The sequence below is a fragment of the Vulpes vulpes genome, chromosome 3 (genome assembly GCF_048418805.1).
Source record: "Vulpes vulpes isolate BD-2025 chromosome 3, VulVul3, whole genome shotgun sequence".
Lineage (NCBI taxonomy): Eukaryota > Metazoa > Chordata > Mammalia > Carnivora > Canidae > Vulpes > Vulpes vulpes.
The window spans coordinates 85,340,756-85,362,256 of NC_132782.1; positions in this window are offsets into that span (position 1 = coordinate 85,340,756).

Sequence of the window (21,501 nt, forward strand, 5' to 3'; positions counted from 1 at the left end):
TTTGGACTTTTTTCTAAATTGCCTTTGCTCTCACACCACCCTCACCACCTAAGCTGGCCAGCCGGTGTGCCCCAGGCCTCAAGCTGGATGTGGTTGGGAATGAACCCCAAACTCACCTTGGCTGTACCACCCTGGGAAGCCCCACTTTTAGTGAACCAAGTCATTTGGAGAAATGTCTCAGACTTCAGCATCAGCATGTCGGCTGGATGCTGCTACACATGCCTTTCCTCTGACTCCCTATGCGGGGGCGTCAGTGTGTCAGGGTTCAGGTGAGAAGGGACCCGAGTGTTGCAAGAGACCCTAGTGCCTTGGATAACTGGTTAGAGGATCAAATGAGACCTTGGAGGAAGCTGACGGGGTGGGGGTTCTATTCTTGCCTTGAGTTATTTTACTGGGTTCCTAATCGATGAGGCCCATGTGTCATTTAGAACCACTCCCCACTGGAATAGTATATAGCTCCCCATCTCTGCACATGCCTTCAAGAGAACCCAGGATTAAAATATCTAAACCTGGGACTCTTGGGTGGCTCAGTGGTTGAACACCTGCCTTTGGCTCAGTTCGTGATCCCAGGGTCCTGGGATCAAGTCCCACATCAAGCTTCCTGCAGGGAGCCTGCTTCTCCCTCTGTGTCTCTGCCTCTCTCTCTCTGTCTCTCTCATGAATTAATAAAATCTTTTAAAAAATCTAAACCCCACCTAGAGGGATTTAGAAGTGGCTGTTCATGCTACAAAAGGAGATCTACCTCTGTAAAAACTGCGGTTATCAGGTGTTTATTTTACAGAAGTTAAAACAATTGGAAGAAAAAAAAGCCACAAATCATCAACCAGATAAAAGAGGAAGAAAGAACCACTGGAACAGAAACGCAGAAAAAAACACAGAGCAGTAGAGGGAGGATTCACTTTGCCAACCAAAGATGCACACAACTGCAGGATAGCTCAGCAGGAAAACATTTCACCTGAAAATTAGGGGGTACGCAGGCTGTTGAGGCAGTATGCTGGGTCGAGCACTTTGCAGGCTGTCTCCCCACCCAGAGCGAGGCAGGTCTTCCGAGGTACTCCAGGATTGCTGTGCTGTCTCTGTGTGCTTCTTTCTGGGGGGAGGGGGTACCAAGTAGCTACCAGAGCTGCAGCCCAGGTGGGAGCATTTGTGGGGAGCTAACTGCATACTCACCAGCCCCTAGTGTCTTTGTAAGCGGTGTCGTAATTCTTTTTTTTTTTAAGATTTTATTTATTTATTCATGAGAGACAGAGAGAGAGAGAGGCAGAGACACAGGCAGAGGGAGAAGCAGGCTCCATGTAGGAGCCTGACGTGGGACTCGATCCCAGGTCTCCAGGACCACGCCCTGGGCCGAAGGTGGCACTAAACCGCTGAGCCACCAGGGCTGCCGACGGTGTCATAATTCGGTACTAGCTCTCCCCCCACACACAGCCCCCTAGCCCCAGACAGCAAGAGGGGCTGGAGCAGGTGTTCTCACCAGCTGGCTGTTCTAGGACGGACCCGAATATTGCCCATGAGAGGCTGCGGGTTCCTATGACTCCAGGGAGTCAAGAGTAAAATCAATCTCTTCTTTAGATTGGATTAGGACAGACTGGATTAAGACTCGCCCTAATGGCCTCATTTTAACCCAATTACCTCTTTAAAGTCTTCATTTCCATATGCGGTCACATAATGAGGTGGTGCTGGGGGTCATGACTTCAACCTAGGAAATGTGAACAGACACAGTTCAACCCACAACATCTTGATTTTAGACTTCTAGTCTCCAGAACTGGGAGAAAATAGATTTCTGTTGTTTGAAGCCACCCGGTTTGTGGTATTTGCTTCCACAGCCACAGGAAATGAATGTGCTTCCCTGTGTCCTTGGGACAGCTGGTCTCACATGCGGCACCCACCCGTCTAACCAGCAGGTCCAGAGTCCACTTCTCCCCGCCCTGGTGGCGCCTTCCCCACTCCACTGTCCCCTCCTCACCCTGACCCAAGTCTGTGCACTGGGTCCATGTCCTCTTCCACCCAAACCCCTGAATGTCTTGCAGCTCAGAGTCCTTCCAGTGGCCCCAAGGCTGCCATGACCTGGCCACTTTGACCTCACTGCTCTCAGTCCCTGCTGCTCATCCTTCTGGCTCTGTTCCTCAGGGCTTTGCTTCGGCTGTTCCCCCTGCCAGATGCTCTCCACTACAAGCACACAGGGCTTCCCCCTCTGCCTCTCTGCTTAAGTGTCATTCTGGCAGTCCCTGTCTCCTTTGGCTTCCCAATAACAATGATCACTCCATAGCATACTATTAATTTTACTAATTTATTTATTTAATCTGTCTTCCCCCTTCAAATAAAAACTCCAAGAAGAGAAGGGCTTTGACTACCGTGTTCACTATTTATAGTTCCAGCACCTAGAACAATGTCTAGCACATAGTAGGTGCTCATTAAATATCCAGGAAGAAGGGAAAAATGTCCTTTCTCCCATTTATGGCCTCACAATGTCTGGAATTTAGAAAGGAGAAGATCCTAAGGAAAAGAACAAAAATGGCTTGGAAAGCCCTGATTTGGGCAAGGGGGTTATGTCCCAGTGACAGGATACAGAGGTCTCCCTGTCTGTATCCTGGAGAGAGGCACCACCTGTGGCAGGGGTGGGGAGGCCTTTCCTGCCTGGGGGACTGGAGCTGCCTCATCTGATGTCATGTCAGAAACTGGTTCTGCTGTATGTCTACCATCAGAGCAGGAAGCCACTGGGCTGGTTTCTGAGGATGATGCCTCATTCTGTGTTGAGGAGGGGGCTCAGAGGGCAGGAGCAGGGAGGCAGCCAGGCTGTGGGTGGTGAGGCAGGGACTGAAGATGCAAGCTTGGCTGGGACCTGCTTAGCATCTGTCCAAGAGGCTGGAGGAGCTGGGGCCACTTGGCAAGGTTGGGGCCAGGGGCTCTTAATCTGGGGTGGCCGATCCCCAAGGGATCCATGGAGAGAATTCACAAACTCGGGGTGGGGAGGGGGAGAAATTGCATCTTCAACGTTATAAACCTAGATCAATTGTGGGGATTCTATCCTCCATAAATCTAGGCACTGCTGTTAGCAGTTCTTTGACTTCACCATTGGTAGAAACCCCAAATGTGTTCACATCACATTCCGATTGTTGCAGGTTCTCTCAAAACATCATCTATGGTGATCACATCTTCAAAATTACAGTTGCTGTTAGACCTGGTGCTGGATCTTATTTCACTAAGCACATATATTACAATCACTATTTTGATAACTGTATTTCACTATAATTGGTTTCCTTTGTGATCCTATCATTTTATATTACACTTTAAAAAACTATTCTAAGGGCTTGATTGAACTGGAGGGGGGCTCATAGTGCCAAGAAGGCTATCTGGCCCCTGTAGCTGTTCCTTAGAGAAGCTCAAAGGGCATGGGAGCAACAAGGAGGCATTCTGTTTTCCTTGGGGCAGAAGAAAAGATCCTTCTTCGGGCCCTAAAGTCTCCTGCCCTGGGCATCCGACCCAGGAGACCAGGTGTGGGTACCCCGACTAGCAGGCTGTACACCTGCAGCACCCAGCGCGACCAGCAGGTGGCAGTCCCACCCAGCCGTACTTCCTGTAGTTTCCTTCCAGTGGTAGGTCTCCCGTGCCACAGAGGGGACACGGGACACAGATGGTGCAGGTCCAGGCAGCTCTGGCACCCACAGACATGCACACACTTGTGCACATGCATGAACACACAGGCACACGCCACATGCATATGCATGTTCACACACAATTCAAGCAGCCTACCTAGGAACCAGTTTCCAGAGCATTCAGCCTCTTCTAAGACAAAAGACATTTCTGGGACTCTGGAAGAGGAGACCCCCTTTGTTTTGCATCATCTTTTCCTTCCCTAGTAGTCTTTATGAGATGTCCACAGGTCGGCACGAGTCAACTCCAGCTACAAAAACCTAACTGCCGCTGGGGTGGGGAGAGGGCTGCAGAAACGGAGGTCTGAGTTGCAGTTTGGCTCCAAGACCATAGACAAGTGACAGTCTGAGCTTTAGTTTCTTTGTTTTGCACAATTGGTACAGTGAGTGAACTCTTTCAACCGAACAACAAAAAGACAACCCAATAAAAAAAATGAGCAAAGGATTTGAACATCTATTTCTCCAAAGAAGATCTACAAATGGCCAATAAGCACATGAAAAGATGCTCAACATCATTAGTCATCAGGGAAATGCAAATCAAATCACAATAAGATAGGACCTCATGCCTACTAGGATGGCTACAAGAAACTAAACCAAACACAACAGAAACAAAATAATAAGTATTCGCAAGGATGTGCTGGTGAGAATGGAAAACAGAAAATGGTTTGGCGATCCCTCAAAAAGCTAAACCCCAAATTAGTGTGGATGCAGTGGTTCCACTCCTAGGTCCATACCTAAAAGAACGGGAAACGGAAGCTCAGATGACTCACTCACGGCATTTGTTCACAGCAGCACGATTTGCAACCGCCAAAAGGTGGAAACAGCCCAAGCGTCCACCAACAGAAGAATAAACAAATTGTGGTCTATACACACACTAGAATATTACTCAACCTTAAAAAGGAAAGATGTACTACCCCCCGCTAGAACGTGAAGCAACCTTGAAAACATTAGACTCGTGGAAGGAGCCAGATGCATAAGGCCACATATATGATTCCATCTACATGGACTGTGCAGAAAGGCAAATCCATAGGCAGAGAGCCAGCTGGTGGTTGCCAGCGGGCTGGGAGGGAGGAACAGCGAGTGATAACGGAGCTGCTAGTGGGTATTCTTCTGAGCGAATGAAAATATTTTGAAACGAGAGAGAGGCGGTAGTTGTACAATGTGCAGAAGGAGCTGCTGAACTATTTGCTTTAAGATGGTCAATCGTGTATCATGTGAATTTCACCAACTTTTTTTTTTCAATTAGAGAGAGAGAGAGAATGGATGCATTTTCCAGGCATTGGCTCAGAGACCGTTCTGCTCACAGGAACTTCGCCCCCTCCCCCAGGTGATGAGGAGCAGGCTGCCCAGGCTCCCCTCGGGAGGAGACAGAGCTGGAGCGGGAGAAGGAATGGAAGGTGGGAGGCACAGGCTGGCTACTTGCACACAGGTCCTGGGGAGAACAGGGAGCATTTTAGGGACCCAGGGCATGCTAATCACTGGGTTCCACGGCCGTCACAGCCAGCTCCCTCCACATCCATGTGTTCCACCTCTGTGATAGCCCATGCCTCTTCTTTTCTGTAAACTGCACACACACGTGCCTATGTGCATGCCTGCGCACATGGGTGTGCATGCAAGGGTGTGAGTACAAGCATGAGAGTGAATGGCACACCTCAGAAGTGGGATAAAGCGCTAGCAGAGACCCTCACATGGTGGCTTCTGGTGGCTGCTGGCAGCCCTGTGCTCCTCATCTCATACACACATGGTGGCAGCCTCGGGCCTCCTCCAGGTGCCCTTCTTCCCCCACGTCCCCGGGCTCCTTCATCTCATACAGACACCTGCCATCGGATTTAGGGCCCACCTGGGATAATCTCATAGCAAGCTCCTTAACTAGTTACACCTGCAAGACCTTATTTCCAAACAAGCTCACATTCTGAGGTTCCAAAAGGCCATGATTTCGGTGGCAGGGGGAGAGGGGGGGACACTATTCATCCTCCCCACAGAGGCCAAACTTGGAGTTATCCAGAACCTGATAACATGTGTGGGGGACCCCAGGGCCTCCAGAGTGAAACATGAGCTCCCTGGACCCTAGGAGCAGGAGCGTGAAGAATCACATTTGCTTCGGGAGCAGGTGATGGGAAGCATGCTGGGCATATTACAGAGTCACGAGAGTCTCATGTTGAGTTAGGATTTTGGAAACTGTGGTCATCCAACCGCCCTTGCAGCAGAAGTCTTGCGGATGGCAGCAATGGGGACCATGCTGTCCTTTTCATTCGCTTCCCCCAGAGCCCAGGTCGAGTCTGGGAACAGGCAGCAGGGGGTGCTGTAAGCTCTTCTGAGAGGGAGCCAGCCCCAGAGCCGGGAAGGGCAGGCCAGGCCTCCCTTTCAGAGGGTGGCTCCCACTCTGGCTGTCCTTTCTGCCCCCTCTCCACACCTCCTCCCCCAGCTCCCCAGGACTGTGTGACTGGGCACCAGGGCCCCCCTAGCCTGGTCCCGGTGGAGACTGGAGGGGCGTGGCAGGTGCTGCATCTTCATTCGAACCTCTGGCCCCAAACAGAGGTTGGATCGGCTCCCTTCCCGGCTCCAAACCCTCAAAAACCCCCCATCACCTTTAGCACCAAGTCCAAACTCTTAGTTTGGCATTCATGCCCCTCCTACTTGTTTTACCCGCCTTCTTAGTGCTGCCATTTCCCCCTTTCACCTGGATGCATGTGGTCTCCCCACAACCCCAATGCTGTCAGGGCTCACCCCTCATTCAGTATGCATTGTGGCAAGTGCTGGGAACGTGGCTGTGAACCAGCAAGGCCCAGCCCCTTCGGGCCTCCTATCCCCATGATGACCGACACTGAGCCAGGAACCAGAGAAACAGCCGCTAAACGTCCAGGGCTATCGTGCCGGCTGTCCTCATGCCTCTTCTTCCCGCCTGCCTGGGGACCATGCCCAAAATCCTTCTGGTGCCCAGCATGGAGCCTGACACAGAAGAGGCTGAGTTTCCTAACTCTAGCCCAGACCACAGTGACAAGAGTTCTGTGACCACCTGTGGCTCTTCTGGCAGAAAACCATGAGCTTCCCCTACCTCCACCCCTCCCACCCCTGCTCAGGTCCCCCAGGGAGATGCTCTAGGATTCTGAGCGCAAGGGGACAGAGACTGCAGCATATAGTCCAGCAGGGGCCTTATTACAAGCATCACCACCAGCTATTCCCAGGGCAACATACCCACTGCTCCCGGATCTTAACAAGTAGGACAAAGATTATTGCCTGTGATCTCCTTATTTCTGTATTTCACCATGGATGCAATGAACATTCTTGCTATCTGCGGATTCAACCCACTAATGAGAACAGTGTTCTCGCTCTTGACTATGTAAATTTTTACCTGAGCCCTGCGCTCCTGGAAAACAGCAGGGCTTCAAGGAATCCCCCACCCTCCTTCTGTGTTCTGGAAAATGACTTGTTGCAAAGAACCAACCTTCTCCATGTGATTCAGAGGAGACTCACAGGTGCCCACCTCCCTTGTTCACCTCTGCCAAGGACAGACGCAGACCCTCAAATCCTCACGGGATCATAAATGATGACCTGAACTGCTTGTCTCCACTAGTCAATCAGAGCAAAGTGCTCTATTAGCCAGATTTTGGTTACACGTCCCTCCTTTCTCCTGGCGCCTGAACTTTGGTCCTCAACCTGAGCCAGCCCACTGAGGGCCCGTCCTGGAATAGCCCTGAGGTAGGACCAGACATTCTCTGATCTTCTATCCCGCTTCCCCACCCCACTTTCTGCCTCGGTTTGCTTTTTTCTGGAGCAGAGAAACTCTCTACCTCTCTCCAGACGCCTGCCGACTGGACGGTCAGAGAATTCTCCCTCTTGCAAGAGTTTTTTCCCCGTCTTTGCAACAATCTTTTTGCATCAAATCTCTCTTCCTAAGTCCGGACTTGTTTTTATTTGGCACTCTGATGATCGCTAATGACTCAAGTCACCGAGTGTCGGGGGCCGGAGCAGCTCTTGCCCACCTGCCTTGGGTTCTGCACAGGGGGCTCACCGTTGCTGGGCACAGCGCTTTCGGGTCCAAACAAGCCAACACCAGGATTCCTGGGAACACAGCCCAGCTGAGCTGTAGCCCTCCTCAGTCATCCTTACTGAGGCATGGATGCTCCCCTTCGGACTTGGCAACTGCATCCCTGCAACTGCCTGGCCTGGGGCAACTCCCTCCAGTCCTGCAGTGTCACAGCCAGGAAGTGGCCATTGTCTGACACAAGACCTGGGGGCAGAGGGGGACTAAGGCCCTGCTCTCTTTTCCGAATTCAGAAGGGGAAAATGCAACAAGAGTAAAGCACCAATTGGGCAGCCCCGGTGGGCTCAGCAGTTTAGCAACGCCTTCAGTCAGTCTGGGGTGTGATCCTGGAGACCCGGGATCGAGTCCCACGTTGGGCTCCCTGCAGGGAGCCTGCTTCTCCCTCTGCCTGTGTCTCTGCCTCTCTCTCTGTGTCTGTCATGAATAAATAAATAAAATCTTAAAAAAAAAAAAAAAAAGAATAAAGCACCAATTAATTGTTCCGTGGTTTCTCTGGTCTGCTTGGCTCTCCGCAGGCCGCGGAGCTGCGGGAGGGGTGGTACAGCTGGGATGTGACCTCCTGGCTCCCAGGCCGCAGCTCAGGCCTTCAGAGGGGCCCACCTGCCCTGGGAGTGAGGTCCCTGCCCGGAAGGTGAGGTGCTGGCCACCAGGGGGCTCCCGGGCTCGGAAGAGGCGGATGGGGAGGGGAAGGCCCCCCAAGAGCCCAGAGGCAGGCGGAGTAAGCAAGGGGGGAGGGCGGCTCCCAGGGCTCAAATCCCTGCAAGCTGAGTGACCTTGGACAAGTAATTTTGTTCTTCGGAGTGTCACTTTCCCTGTCTCAGTTGGGGGAAATAATAATGCGGGCCTCGGGGGCTCTGTGGCCTGTGCAAAGGGGAGGAAACTGTGAATCTGTCCCACCCGGCGCTGACTGAAAATCCACTTGACCGCACCTCCCAGAGGCCCTCGCACAAAGTTCCAGCACCTTCCAAGTCCCCTGAAGCCAAGATTATAGTGGGACAGGTTGCTCCCTAGAGGGTGTAAGGCAGCAGGATCCCAGGACGCAGAAGGAGCCCTAGGGTTGAGACCCAGCTCCGCCAAATGCAGCCACTGACATCTTAGTGGCTGAGAAGCCTCAGTTTCTCTGCTGTGATGCCTGGGGAGTGGCTGGGAATAGGCTTGCGGTTGTGTGTGGAAGCTTTATCCCCAGAGGAGATGGTCTGGCCCTGAGGCTCCTGAGGGCAGGGACCAGGTCTGAGGTCTTGGTTCTCAGTGTGGAGCAGAGGTCACGAGTGTCTGCAGGGCTGTCTGAAGCCATGTGGAGGGAGGGGCCACAGAGGCAGGCCACGGATACAACAGTGGCCTGTGGGCGCCAGAGGCAGCAGTCCCGAGGAGGAAGAAGGAATGCTGGAGCCACTGGCAGGAGGCGAGGGCAGTTGTGGCTTTTTCTTTTTTCTTTCTTTGTTTCTTTTTTTTTTTTTTTTTTTTTTTAGCAGAAGCTTGGGGCACCTGGGTGGCTCAGGCCATGATCTCACGCTTGTGGGATCAAGCCCCACATATGGCTCTGAGACTCTGCACAGAGCCTGCTTGTCCCTCTCCCTCTGCTCTCCTTGCTCTTTCTCTCTCAAATAAATAAATAAATAAATAAATAAATAAATAAATAAAATCTTTGAAAAGAAAAAAAAAAGAGGCAGAACTCTTTGGTCCAAGGGAGTCAGCCGGGACACTGGGCCAGTTCCTCGCTGGCTGCCCCTGGGGGCAAGTGGAGCTGTGTGCAGGATTCTCACCCAGGACCTCCACCTTCTCTAGGGCCCAGTGCAGGGGTCAGTGAGGTGCGCCCCCAGCTCTGGATTTTTCCCTAAATGCCAGGTGACCTTCAGAAGCTCCCTAACTCTGATTTTCCTCACAGACTCGCCTGCAGCTCCATCTTTAAAAATAGTTGCAGAGAAGCCCATTGCTTATTCAATGAGCTCTTTTGTAAAAAAAAAAAAAAAAATAGCCTGCAGCTTTGGTTTGTTTAGTTCATAAAAGGCCCACTGCGATTATCAAAGAGCCAGCTCATTAAAGAAAGATTAGGATGCTGGGAAGGAGTGGGAGAGGGCAGGGGTGATGCAGCGTGCAAGGCCGGAGTGGCAGTGGCAGGAGGCCACCCCCCACCCCAGGCGCAGGCTGGGCCCAGACCTCGGCCCCCTCTGGAGACCTGGGGCCATAGGCCCACCTCTTGGAGCCTTACCTTTCTCATCTGCATAGGAATAAAAGCCATAATACTAATAATACCAGGTCCTGAGATTGGGAGCTGAGCAGGCCATGGCTCCTCCTTCCACCCCATGTCTTTCCACCTGCCTCCCTCTGCGGCTCTGCCCTCCCCAGCCATACTTCTGGAAAGCATCACACTCACTGGAGTCTCACCTCCCTCTCATTTCTCTGCCCGCCTGCCTGCATCTCCTCAAAACTGCTCTTCCCAAGGTCACCAGTGATGCTCACATAGCTAAATGGACATTAGTGGACAAATAGTTGTCAAGCGCCGCAGGTGAGCCCCGCTCTGTGCCTGAGGTTTTCACCTGTCATCTTGCTGGGCACTCAGGCGGTGGCTCCTGGGCAGCAGCCTGTAGCTGGGGGTCCTAAGCTGACCAAGTTTGGTTGACAGACCCAAGGCACAGAGACGAGTGCCGGTGCAACAAGAAAGGGGGCTAATGCCTCAAAGACTGTGCCAAAGCGCTGATAAAGGTTCCTGGTTTATATAAGGAAAATGCAGGAGAGGCCAGTGGGGGCGCGCAGGTGGGCAGCGAAGGTAATTACGGTCAAGCACTGTCCCCGGGGCCAATCAGCGGGTTCTAGCTGGTTCCGCGCAGTCCCCACTACTTGCAGGGGTGCCGTCGTTCCCCTCACAGGATGCTTTGCCCACTGGGTCTTTTGCCTGAATTAAGAGATAAACTGGGAAGAAACATTTATCAATTAGAAAGTTTGATGTCAAAACTGAGGCAGGTGACTTTCCCCTTTCAAACCCACCTTCCAGAAACACACAGACCCTGTGCTGTGCCCCTTGGTTTTCCTCCCACCCTGCCGGCTTAGCCCTCTGGCTCTCTTTCCTTGACCCTCTCTCAGTGGAAGTGGCTATTTGCCCACCCAGCCTCTGTTCTTTTCATTTTCCTTACAATGCGGGTGTCCCCATTTTTTTCTGGATTGCCATGAGCCCAACTAAACACCTATATTTTTCTGTCCCCCTACAGTGAGGGGTGGCTGATAAGAGAAAAGCAGAGGTTTAGGGTGACATGTCTGCAAAGTCCCCTTAAGAGAGAGACAACAGGCAGCACCTCTCCATTCTAATCCAAGCCACTATCCTGTCTGATGAGCTCGACAACAACGGTTTTTCAACTGGTGTCCTGCTCCCCTCATTCCGCCCAAAGCTGCCAAACAGATCCTTCAGAGGCATCACTGCTCTGCTCAAACACCTGCTGTGGCTCCCCATTACCCAGGAAGAAGTCCAAACTCTGTTGAGCGAACAAGACCTCCCCACCCACTACAGAACTCTCCATTCACTGCTTAGCTTTCCAAACCCTAGTCCTACATTGTCCCATAGAAATAAATTTGAACCACATAAGTAACTGACAGTATTTTTACTGGCCACATTTAAAAATGAAAAGAAACAGGCCATATTACTTAATAATATCTTCTCTTAGTGTGATATATTCAAATTATTATCATCTCAACATATAATCAATATAAAGTTTATTAATGAGACGGTTTACCTTTGTTTCTTCATATTACGTCTTCACCATCTGGTGTATGTATTTTCCTCTTAGAGCGTGTCTTAACTTGCTCTATATTTAGATTTTATAAAATGTACAGTTGGAAAAGTGGATTCACATACCCAACTTGTTCCAAATATAGTTAAAAGCCTTCCAATGATTGAATTAAAGATCCCCTTTTCTATTTTAATTCTAGCGAATTAAAATAAAAGAAAATTTGAAATTCTTTTCCCTAGAGGCCCTAGCCACATTTCTAGAGCTTGGCTGCCACCTGTGGTCAGTGGCTGCCACAATGGACCGTGTAGCTTGGGGTATCCACCAGCGCCCGCCGACAGACTTTCCAAGACCATGAGAATGTTCTAAGCCCTTGCCCAGACACTGCCTGATGCCTTTGAGCCCTGAGGAACTGAATTTTTAATTCCGTTCCATTTTCATGGTAAACTTAAGGGCCATGCGTGACCAGTGGTATCCTACTGAGAAGCTGCTGTCATTCCCAGGGTCTCTTGCCTCCCAGCCTTGGGCCCCATTCTTCCTCTTGGTTGAGTGGTTTGTTTGTTTGAAGATTTTATTTTTGGAGCACCTGGGTGGCTCAGTCAGTTAAGCATCTGCCTTCAGTGCAGGTCATGATCTCAGGGTCCTGGGATGGAGCACTGAGTCAGGCAGGAGTCCGCTTCTTCCTCTCCCCCTTCCCTCAGCTCAAATAATAAAATCTTAATTTTTTATTTTTATTTTTAAGTAATCTCTACACCCAAAGTGGGGCTTGAGCCCACAACCCTGAGACCAAGAGTCAAATGCTCCACCAAATGAACCAGCCAGGTGCCCCTTGGCTAAGGGCTTGTATATTATGGCCACTAATAAGACCTCCCACTAATAAGTCCTTGTCAGGCTACTGCCTCCCTTCTCTGCCATTCCCCATCACCCTGTTTAGTTCCTCGCCCCAATAATGACATTTTAATCACCATTTATTGTTTGCTTTTTCTCCCTAGATAGGGGGTGGTCTCCATGAGGGTGAGGGCCGTATTTGCCTTGTGCATCTCTCTGTGGCCAGTGTCTTGGGACTAGCACAGAGTGGGCATTCCATAATATGAGTGAAAGAGTTAATATTCACAAATGGATGAAGTGCCCCACTGCCAGAAATTCAATTCACTTCATGGTCTTTAAAAAGGAAGGAAGGAAGGAAGGAAGGAAGGAAGGAAGGAAGGAAGGAAGGAAGGAAAAAATGAACAGGCCCAAAATGGAATCACTGCCACCAGGACAGCAAACCCCAGATTACTAGCACTCTCAGCCTCTCCAGAAGTGGAACTTGAAAGGGATGAGTCTGGAATTTCCCAGAGATGTTAGTGAGAAGACCACATCTCTTCCCCTAAGGGAGGATATCCTAAGAAAGGATAATCCTTTCTTTTCTTTTGCTGATAATCTCCTTGTCCACCCCCCTGCCGATAAAAGCCTTCCATTTTGTACAGCTCCAGGGAGCATCTGTGTGTTTACTGGGTGGGATGCTGCTGGATTCATGAATGGTTGAATAAAGCCAATTAGATCCTCAAATTTACTCAGTTGAGTTTTGGTTCTATAACAATGGTTGAGCATTGCCTTTCTCCTCTTATAAAACACACATCCTCCCATCCAGGCCAACAAATTCCTGATGCTATAATAATAGCTTCCATGTATATTATGGCCACTGTAGTAATAGTTACTACCTTCTGAGCCCTTGCAATGTGTTAGGAGAATGGCTGGAAGCACTCTACATTATTAGCTTACCTGATCCTAATACCACTCCCATCAATCCTATGATGGAAGTGGTATTATTAGCTGTACTAAGGCACAGAGAAGTTTAATAATTTGCTTAAGACCACACAGCCAGTAAGCAGCAGAACCAGAACCCCTGCAATCTGACTGTAGGGGCCACGGTCCAATCAACTGTGAGAAAGAACTTTTCATCTCTTTTGATCATGACCCACAATAAGGAGTACATTTTACATTCAGACCCAGTACATCACACACATACACACACACACACACACATCCTTGAAAAAAGTTTCACAAAGTGTCACATTGTTGTACATGATACATTCTGGTATATTCTATTTTATCCCTTCTCATTAAAAAAAAAAAAGCTGGTTGTGACCCACCGAATTGATTTCATGACCCATTCCACCATACTATTTTGACAAACATTTTATTAGAGAACATTTCTGACACATAAAAGCAGAGGGGAAAAAATGACCCCCGCCATGAACCTGTCACTTAGCTTCAACAATTATCAGCTTGCAGCTGATCCCGATTCATCTCTGCTCACTTCTTCTTCTGCATTGTTTTAAGGCATCTCTCTCAGACTTGGTGTCATTTAATCTGTAAATATTTCAGTTTCTTGTCTTAGTTTTGCTAGGGCTACCATAACAAAATACCACAGACAGGGTGGGCTAAACAACAGAAATTTATTTTCTCACTGTTTTGGAGGCTGGAAGTCCAAGATCAAGATTCTGGCTGATTCAGTTTCTGGTGAGAGCTCTGTGCTTGGCTCGCAGACGGCCACCTTCCCGCTCTGTCCTCACACGGCCTTTCTTTGGTATGTGTGTGTAGATGGAGAGCTCTCTGATGATTCTTCTCATAAGGACACTAGTCCTGTTGGATCAAGGCCCTACCCTGTGACCTCATTTAACTTTAATTATATAGGCCCTACATCCTTATACAGTCACACTGGGGGGTCAGAGCTTCCGCATATGAATTCAGTGGGTGGGGGTGGCAGTGGTGGTGGGGACACAATCTTCCAGTCCATAACAGTGTTATAATGGTTTTGGCAAAAATGTCTTCCTCCAAGAGGAAGGAGGATGGGAACACTGAGCACTTTTCGGACTGGAGTGGAGAAGACAGGAGAGGAAGGTGCTAAATTCTGCCCACATCATAGTTGAGCACCCCTGAGCATGGAGAGGGGGGAAGGGGTTCCCAAGGGAACCTCTGGGTTCTGCCTACAACCAAATTTTGGCTGTATCAGAGATCCCAGCTTTAATAGCCAGGAAAAGACACTCATTCAGAGAGCTGGTCTTTGAGGATTCTGGGGTGTTCAAGGAATCCCCACTCACAGCTCTGTCCCTGGGAGTGCCCACCAGCCCCATTGGCTGGGATAAAGACCTCATCCCAAGTCAGAAGACCTAGGCTTTCTGTTGCCTGGGACCACTAACTCATGGCATGACTGAGGCAAACCGATTCTTTCTCTGGCCTCAGTTTCCCCCTCTGTCAGGAAAGGCTTTCAGATTAGGCTGCTCAGTACACACATTCCTGGATCCTCACCACTGCAGCCTGAAGTTGGGGCAAACACCAGGTCTCTCCAGGATGTGTTTCTCGAAGGACCAAGTTGAGGAGGGCTGGGAAGGCCCCCCAGAGCAGGACTGAGAGGAGCCATGTTCCTGGCCCTTGTGGTGCACCAACCTTGTAGATCAAGCAGGTCCCTTTTGGGGCAGGGATGGAGGATTGGAGGGCCAAGGGGATGGGCATAGGACGGGGACTCTCTTTGCTTAGCAAATCCCAGATGCGCCATTGTGATGAAAGAGGAGCCTGTGTGAGTCCTGGACAGGGGTAGGTGAGGGCTCTCCAGCCAGGACAGGTCCAGAGCAGGACTGGCCACGCGGTTGCCTTGTTTTGGTTTAAAGGCATTGGAGGCTGGGACAGAGCCAGGAGAAAGCTGCCTATGGGAGCGAGTCCCTGAAGCTCCAGTGAGGGAGGTAAAGGGCCGGCTGGCACAGGAGACTGCACGGTGCAGGGCAGATGGAGGATTCAGAGAAAGCTGGAACTCGGTGCCAGGTGGGGCTGGAGCCGTGTCAGCCTCAGTGGATCCCCCAGGAGCAGCAGGAGGCTGGCATCCCTCCCAGGCCCTGGACAAGGGCCAAAGCCAATTTTGTTCAAATGTAGCAGGACAAGGTGACCCCATCTGGCCAGTGGGCATGGGGGTGATGGGAGAGGCGGACAGATGGTCCAACAGTAGAAGGAAGCCTACGCCGTGATTTCGGCTGGGCCCCCCATGCCCGCCCGCACGTTCATACACCATCAGCAGGTATGCACACCTGCGTAGGTGTGAGCACCTGTGCAGGTGTGCCCCTCATGGGAGCGTCCACAGACATGCACGGACATGCTACATGCAGGCTTACCTCCCTCCCTCCCCCAGGCTCTACCACTGACACTTTCTGTTCCTAGAGGTGTGTTGTCCTAGAAATCTCTTTCCATTCAAGGATTTCTTGGATGCTGCAGCCAATTTTCATTCCTGCCATGGAGTTCCTCCACAGACTCTGCCAGGAACATCTCTTTTTCATTTATTTCAGGCACTGGGAGACAGTGAGAGGAAGAGCCCTGCAGACGGCTCTGGTATTTTCATCAACGCGACAGCCTCCTGAGCACGGCCACCCTGGAAGCCAGGGCCTGGCTCCAGAACTGGGTCTTTCTTCCCCTGGCAGGAACAGTGACACCAGAGCCCCTCCCACGGAGGCAGGGAAGCCGGGTGGGGGTGGGGGTCCCAGTGCACAATGCAACTCCATCCTCAACCTGATCCGCCCCACCTGTCCCGTTCCCAAATCTTAGGTCTGGTGTGTGTGTGTGTGAGTGTGTGTGTGTGTGTGTGTGTGTGTGTGCCATGTCCCCCCAGACCTCGGAATGTGACCTTATTTGGAATTCAGTCTGTGCAAACATAATTAGTTAAGGAGCGCACAATGAAATCCCCCTGGATTTCGGGATGATTTGAATCCAACAACTGAGGTCCTTACAAGAAGAGGGGGTGACAGAGAGGCACACAGGGAAGAAGGCCATGGCACAATGGTGAAGAGATTGGGATGGTGTGTCTGCAAGCCAAGGAACGCCAAGGATGGCTGGCAGCCACGGGAGGCTGGGAGAGAGGCATGCAGTGGTTTCTCCCCCAGAGCCTCCAGAGGGAACAAACCCTGTTGATAACTTGGTCTCGGACTCTGGTCTCATAAACTGCAAGAAAATACATTTTTGCTGTTCAAGCTCCCCCTAGTTTGTGATGATTTGCTGTGATAGCCTCGGACACTAATACAGCCAGAAGGGGGAGGGAGGACTAGGAAAGGCTGGAGCAGCTGGACGCAGGGTGAAGGAGAGAGGGAGAGGTTTGCAGGGAGATGTGCTCAGCTGATGTGCAGCCTCTGGGAGGCTTGAGGCTCTTGGGAATCCCTGGGTGTGGGGTCCTGAGTGCCCCAGGAAGGGGTCTGTTGCGGGCCATTGTGGCTGGGAGCAGCCCGTGGGGTGGGTGGCCTCAGGAGCAAATGCAACTGTGGGGGCTACCGGGCATTTTCCCACGGCCACCACGGTGGTCCAGGGAACGAATGGACAGTGAAGGGAAGTTGCTATTGGCCTGAGAGAGATCCTGTTGGAGCAGAGGTCTTTCTCGAGCAGCTGAAGCCAGAGAAGCTGCTGTAGCAGAAGCCTCTGGAAGGGATGGCTTGTATTTGTTGCCTAGGGCCACCATAAAATCTCCACGAACTCACAGCTGGTGAGCTGCAGAGGAGCTGAGATCCTTGTCCTAAGCTTCTGTGGGCTTAAAACAACAGAAAGACGTTCTCTCCTAGTCCGGGAGACCAAATAGGGGACAGGTCACAGGTCCTCACTTCACATCCAGTGGCAGAGTTCAGGGATCTCCAAGACCACTCTCATTTCTGACACCAGTTGCAAATTTCAGGGGTCCCCGAGACCACCCTCGGGCTCTGTAATTCACTGGAAAGACTCCTGAACTCGAGAGCTGGGGTACTCATGGCTATGGTTTATTACAGCAAAGAATCAAGATTAAGATCACTCGAGGGAAGAGGGTCAGGGGGCAGGTTCCAGGATGGCACCAGATGCAGAGCTTCCAGTGGAGTCAAGGACAGTGCACACGATGTCCAGGAGCAACATGTGACAAAGTACATGAAGCGCTGCCCACCAGGGAGGCTCACCCGAGTCTTGTGTCCAGAATGCTCATTGGGGTTCACTCATATAGGCATGGTGGACTTACAGTGTGGCTGACTTCCATGTCCAGTCCCTCCAGAGGTCAAGTTCACCCTGTATGACTCAAAGCCCCCACTCTAAATCACATTGTTAGCTGTCTGGCATGGCCCAAAGCCCCCAAGTAAACAAAACCCCTCTTATCAGGCAGGCCATTTCCAAGGGCTAAGAGATCACCTCCTGGGAACTGAGGACAAAGACCAGACCTCTTTTTGGATCAAGTTGATTCTTTACTAGACATTTGCCAGAGGACTTCAGATAAGATGTTAGACCTCATGGTACCTCAGTGTTCACATCTGCAAAATGGGTATGTAGGTGCCTTCCTTCTAGCACTGTGAGGAGGATGATGTGAGGTGGCATCTGTGGAAGCCCCCAGCCTGGTCCCCCACCCTGTAACACAGCTGGTCCTCAGGAAGAGGGCAGTGATGGCTCAGCCTGATGCCTGACTCATAGGTGATTCATCCCCAGCCTCAGGACAACAAGATCTAAGGGTCCCCAGCCAGTGTGTGTGTGTGGCCCTTAAAAGGTGAGCTGACAGCCCTGGCTGCAGAACTAGAGCTGAGCTCATTATGTGTGGCCTTTTTGATGAATTATAAAGAGCCCTAGCCTCATGCTGAGAATGGAAAAGAAGAGATATTAAGACCACTGGCAGATGCCTACGTTTTATTTCTGAAGCGAGAGGAATTCTGTTTTTTTACCGAGAGTTGCACCTGTGTGCAGGATATCCAGGCAGGCTCAGGGCTGAGAGGCACCCGGGCCTGGAGACTGGAGGCCCTTCATGGAGGTAGCAGCAGGGTCAGGTGTCAACTGCTCCTTTTAGGGGATTTTTTGCTCTGTTAGAAGTTTGGGACTGTGTTATCTGTTGGCAACAAGGATGTGTACCTCCCTCAAGGTGTTTTTTTTCGCTCTCCCTCCAGACAGGCATGAGCCTTTGTAGGAGCAGGAGGCCTGGCTACCTGGGGAGGGCTCCTCTGGGCAGCCCTCCTGGAGACAAACACTCAGAAGGCAGATGGCTGGTGGGGGCCCTGGATCTTCCACTTCCCTGCCCGTCCCTCCTCTTCCTGTCTCCTGAAACAGGCTCCCAGTGGGCCTGGGGGGAGCCCCTTAGCCCTTCCCAGCTTTGATTTACCTCTGTCTTGCTCCTCACAGCCTTCCCCTTCAGTTGATGGCAACTTCACCCTTCCGATGTCTCAGGCCAACACTTGGCTTGCTCTGGATCTCTCTTTTTTCTTCAAGTAGCTCATTTATTTGACAACATATCCCATTGGCAACCTTCACAATTTATCTAGAATCTACTCATTTCTTTCCATTTCTACTCTCCTAGCCTGGTCCTATTGCCCTACCTTCTGTCCTATCCCCTCGTGGTCTGGTCTCAGTTCATTAAAACCTAGGTGGAGAGCAGCCTGGGTGGCTCAGCGGTTTAGCGCTGCCTTCAGCCCAGGGCGTGAGAGTGGAGACCCCAGATGGAGTCCCACGTCGGGCTCCCTGCACGGAGCCTGCTTCTCCCTCTGCCTGTGTCTCTGCCTCTCTCTGTCCGTCTCTCTGTCTCTCACGAATAAATAAGTAAAATCTTTAAAAAATAAATAAAACCTAGGTGGATTATGCGTCAGCCTTGCCCTAACCACCCCTCCCCCCAAAAGTCTCCCAGTCTCCCTCAGGGTCCCTGGTCTGCTCTCTCTGGACTACCTATACTGCAGCAAGGGGATGCGTGGGCAGCAGGGGGTCAAGGGTATGGGAAGAAATGTTCAGGTCCTCTCATATTGGAAACACCCTTCCTATAATCAGGCACTGGAGTAGGACCTGGGCTCAAGAGCTGAGCTGGCTCCATCTAGGGTCTTCCCCATCTTTACAACCTCTGGAAATGCAGGGAACACCCCCACGAGTAAGCAGAGATCTGCCCGTGGGAAATATGCTGGCTGCCATTTTGTTTCTTGATGGCAGCCAGAATCCCAGAGAAAACTTTCTAAATATGCACGCGCATGCACATACACAGCACTTGGCTCTGAGTTCTTTATGCGATTTGATTCATTTAATCCACACAACAGCCCATGAGACAGGTTAGTACTATTATCTCCAGATGTGTAGGCTTTCGTTATATTCTCTTTAGTAACATTGCAAGTATTGTCAACAACAACTAATTATTTAGAAATTCTTCCTGGGGCAGGCAGACAAATGTGAAGCCCTACACAGCTGGGCTCCAGCTCAATAGCTGCTTGGCTTAGGAATAAACTGGAAGAGTTCATATCCCACCCCCCTCACTCCAGTTGGCCATGGAGTGGGACAACTGGCAGCTCTGCCACCCTCAACGCTTGCTCATCATGGGGGCACTATTGCGACTATAATAATAACAGCTGGTGTGAGTTCTGGGCTCACTATGTGCCAGGCCCACTGCTAAATGCTTTGTGAGATCTGTCTGCTTTAATCCTGCCAACAATTTAGCATCGTGGGGCATGCGAGCTCCATTTTACAGATGAGGCGATCAAGGCTCAGAGAGGCCAATAACACGCTCCACACCACATGGTGGCAAAGCTGCAGAGCTGGCCTGATCCTGGGGTACTCACTCCGCTCTCCCTCCCTACTTGTCTCCACGAGGGATTTGTATCCAAGGCAGAGGAGACCTGGAACCTCACAGGTAAATCAGGGAAGGCTCTCCCTCCCCCAGTGCTGGGGGCTCCTCTCCCTAACTCTGCACTGCTGAGTGGCTCTGTCCATCCAGCCACTTCCCCTCCACGTTTTTCAAAACCTGCCAAACCCTAGGGCCCCCAGGGTTGCCTGTCACAGTTTTCCAGCAGGATGGCCACCCCTTATCCAGACTCTTCAGGCTCTACTCTGGGACCAGTTTCCAAAAATATACATTGGCTCCAGCACGTGGCTGAAGGGCAGGGCAGCTGGGAATTGGTGGGGGCTGGTGCTGTGCAAGAGGCATCTGGTAGCTCCCTGAGATGGAACATTTTACCCAAACTTCCAGAGGTGGGGCAAGGACCCACTCCAGACACTAAGGCCCAGGCACAGGGCTGGGTGTCTGGGACATCTGGTCTCCTAGGTCTTACCTGTAATCTCTGGTGGCCCCAGCGATGGCGAGGCAGCTCTTTCCCGTTGTTGAAGGCAGATGCGTGTGTAGGACCATAAAACCTAATGCATTTGCCGCCAGGAAGACATTTTAATAAAAGCCACTATCCACCCTTTTCAAGACAGCCTTGTCTGATGAATAGCTCGGATGAGCCTAATAAAGTTATAGGTGAATGGAAATTAGGCCTTTAATGGGTCCAGTAGCAGCTGAGGATCATTCACACTGCCTTTTTATGAGACCAGGATAAAATTCCCCGTCCTTCTTCATTCCTTCAATTCTACCCTGGAGCAAAGGTTCTCATAGCTGAGACCTAGAATGTTCCATTAACCTATTCCAATCCTCTGATCTTCCACCTCCTTTTGACCAAATGGGGTGAGGGGGCCAGGATTCTCAGTCTGCCTCTGATTTGCCCATTCTGGGCTGAACAGTGATCTGGCTGTGCACTCACAGCATCCTCTGCTGATGCCCGAACTAGAAGGGACGTGGGGGCCCGCTGAGTGCAAAGGACAAAGCAAGTCTGCATCGGTGAGAGCTGATTCTGTTCCACAGACTTGTTCTGAGTCTCCATCATGGCCCCAGCTGGGCCACATGCTCCCTGTTGGGCACTTGGAGAAACTGTCCGAGAAAGGAAGGTGCAGGCCTGACAGGCACGGTGAGGTGAGAACACGGCTGTGGACTTCAGAGGCACCACTGACGGGTCCAGGAAGAAGCCCCCCTCTCCCATATGCAAGTCTGCCTTCAGACTACCCTCCACTGCTGCCTGGATCCCAGCTGGGCTTTCCCAATTGCAACTGGGCCCCTGATGCTGGACCTTTCCTCCTCCACTTCTCTTTCTTCCACAGAAAGCAGGCTGGGCTTTCTGTGCATAGTGCATGGTGTTTGCAAATGTCCTGGTTGGTGGAGGCTCATGCACCACCATGGGCTCGCCTTTGGGAGCTGTTGGTCTGCGAGGAGCCTCCAGCAGCGCGTGGAGCCACTGTGCATGGAGACCCTGCCCTCCCCCCACCCCAACCCCGATCCCAGAAG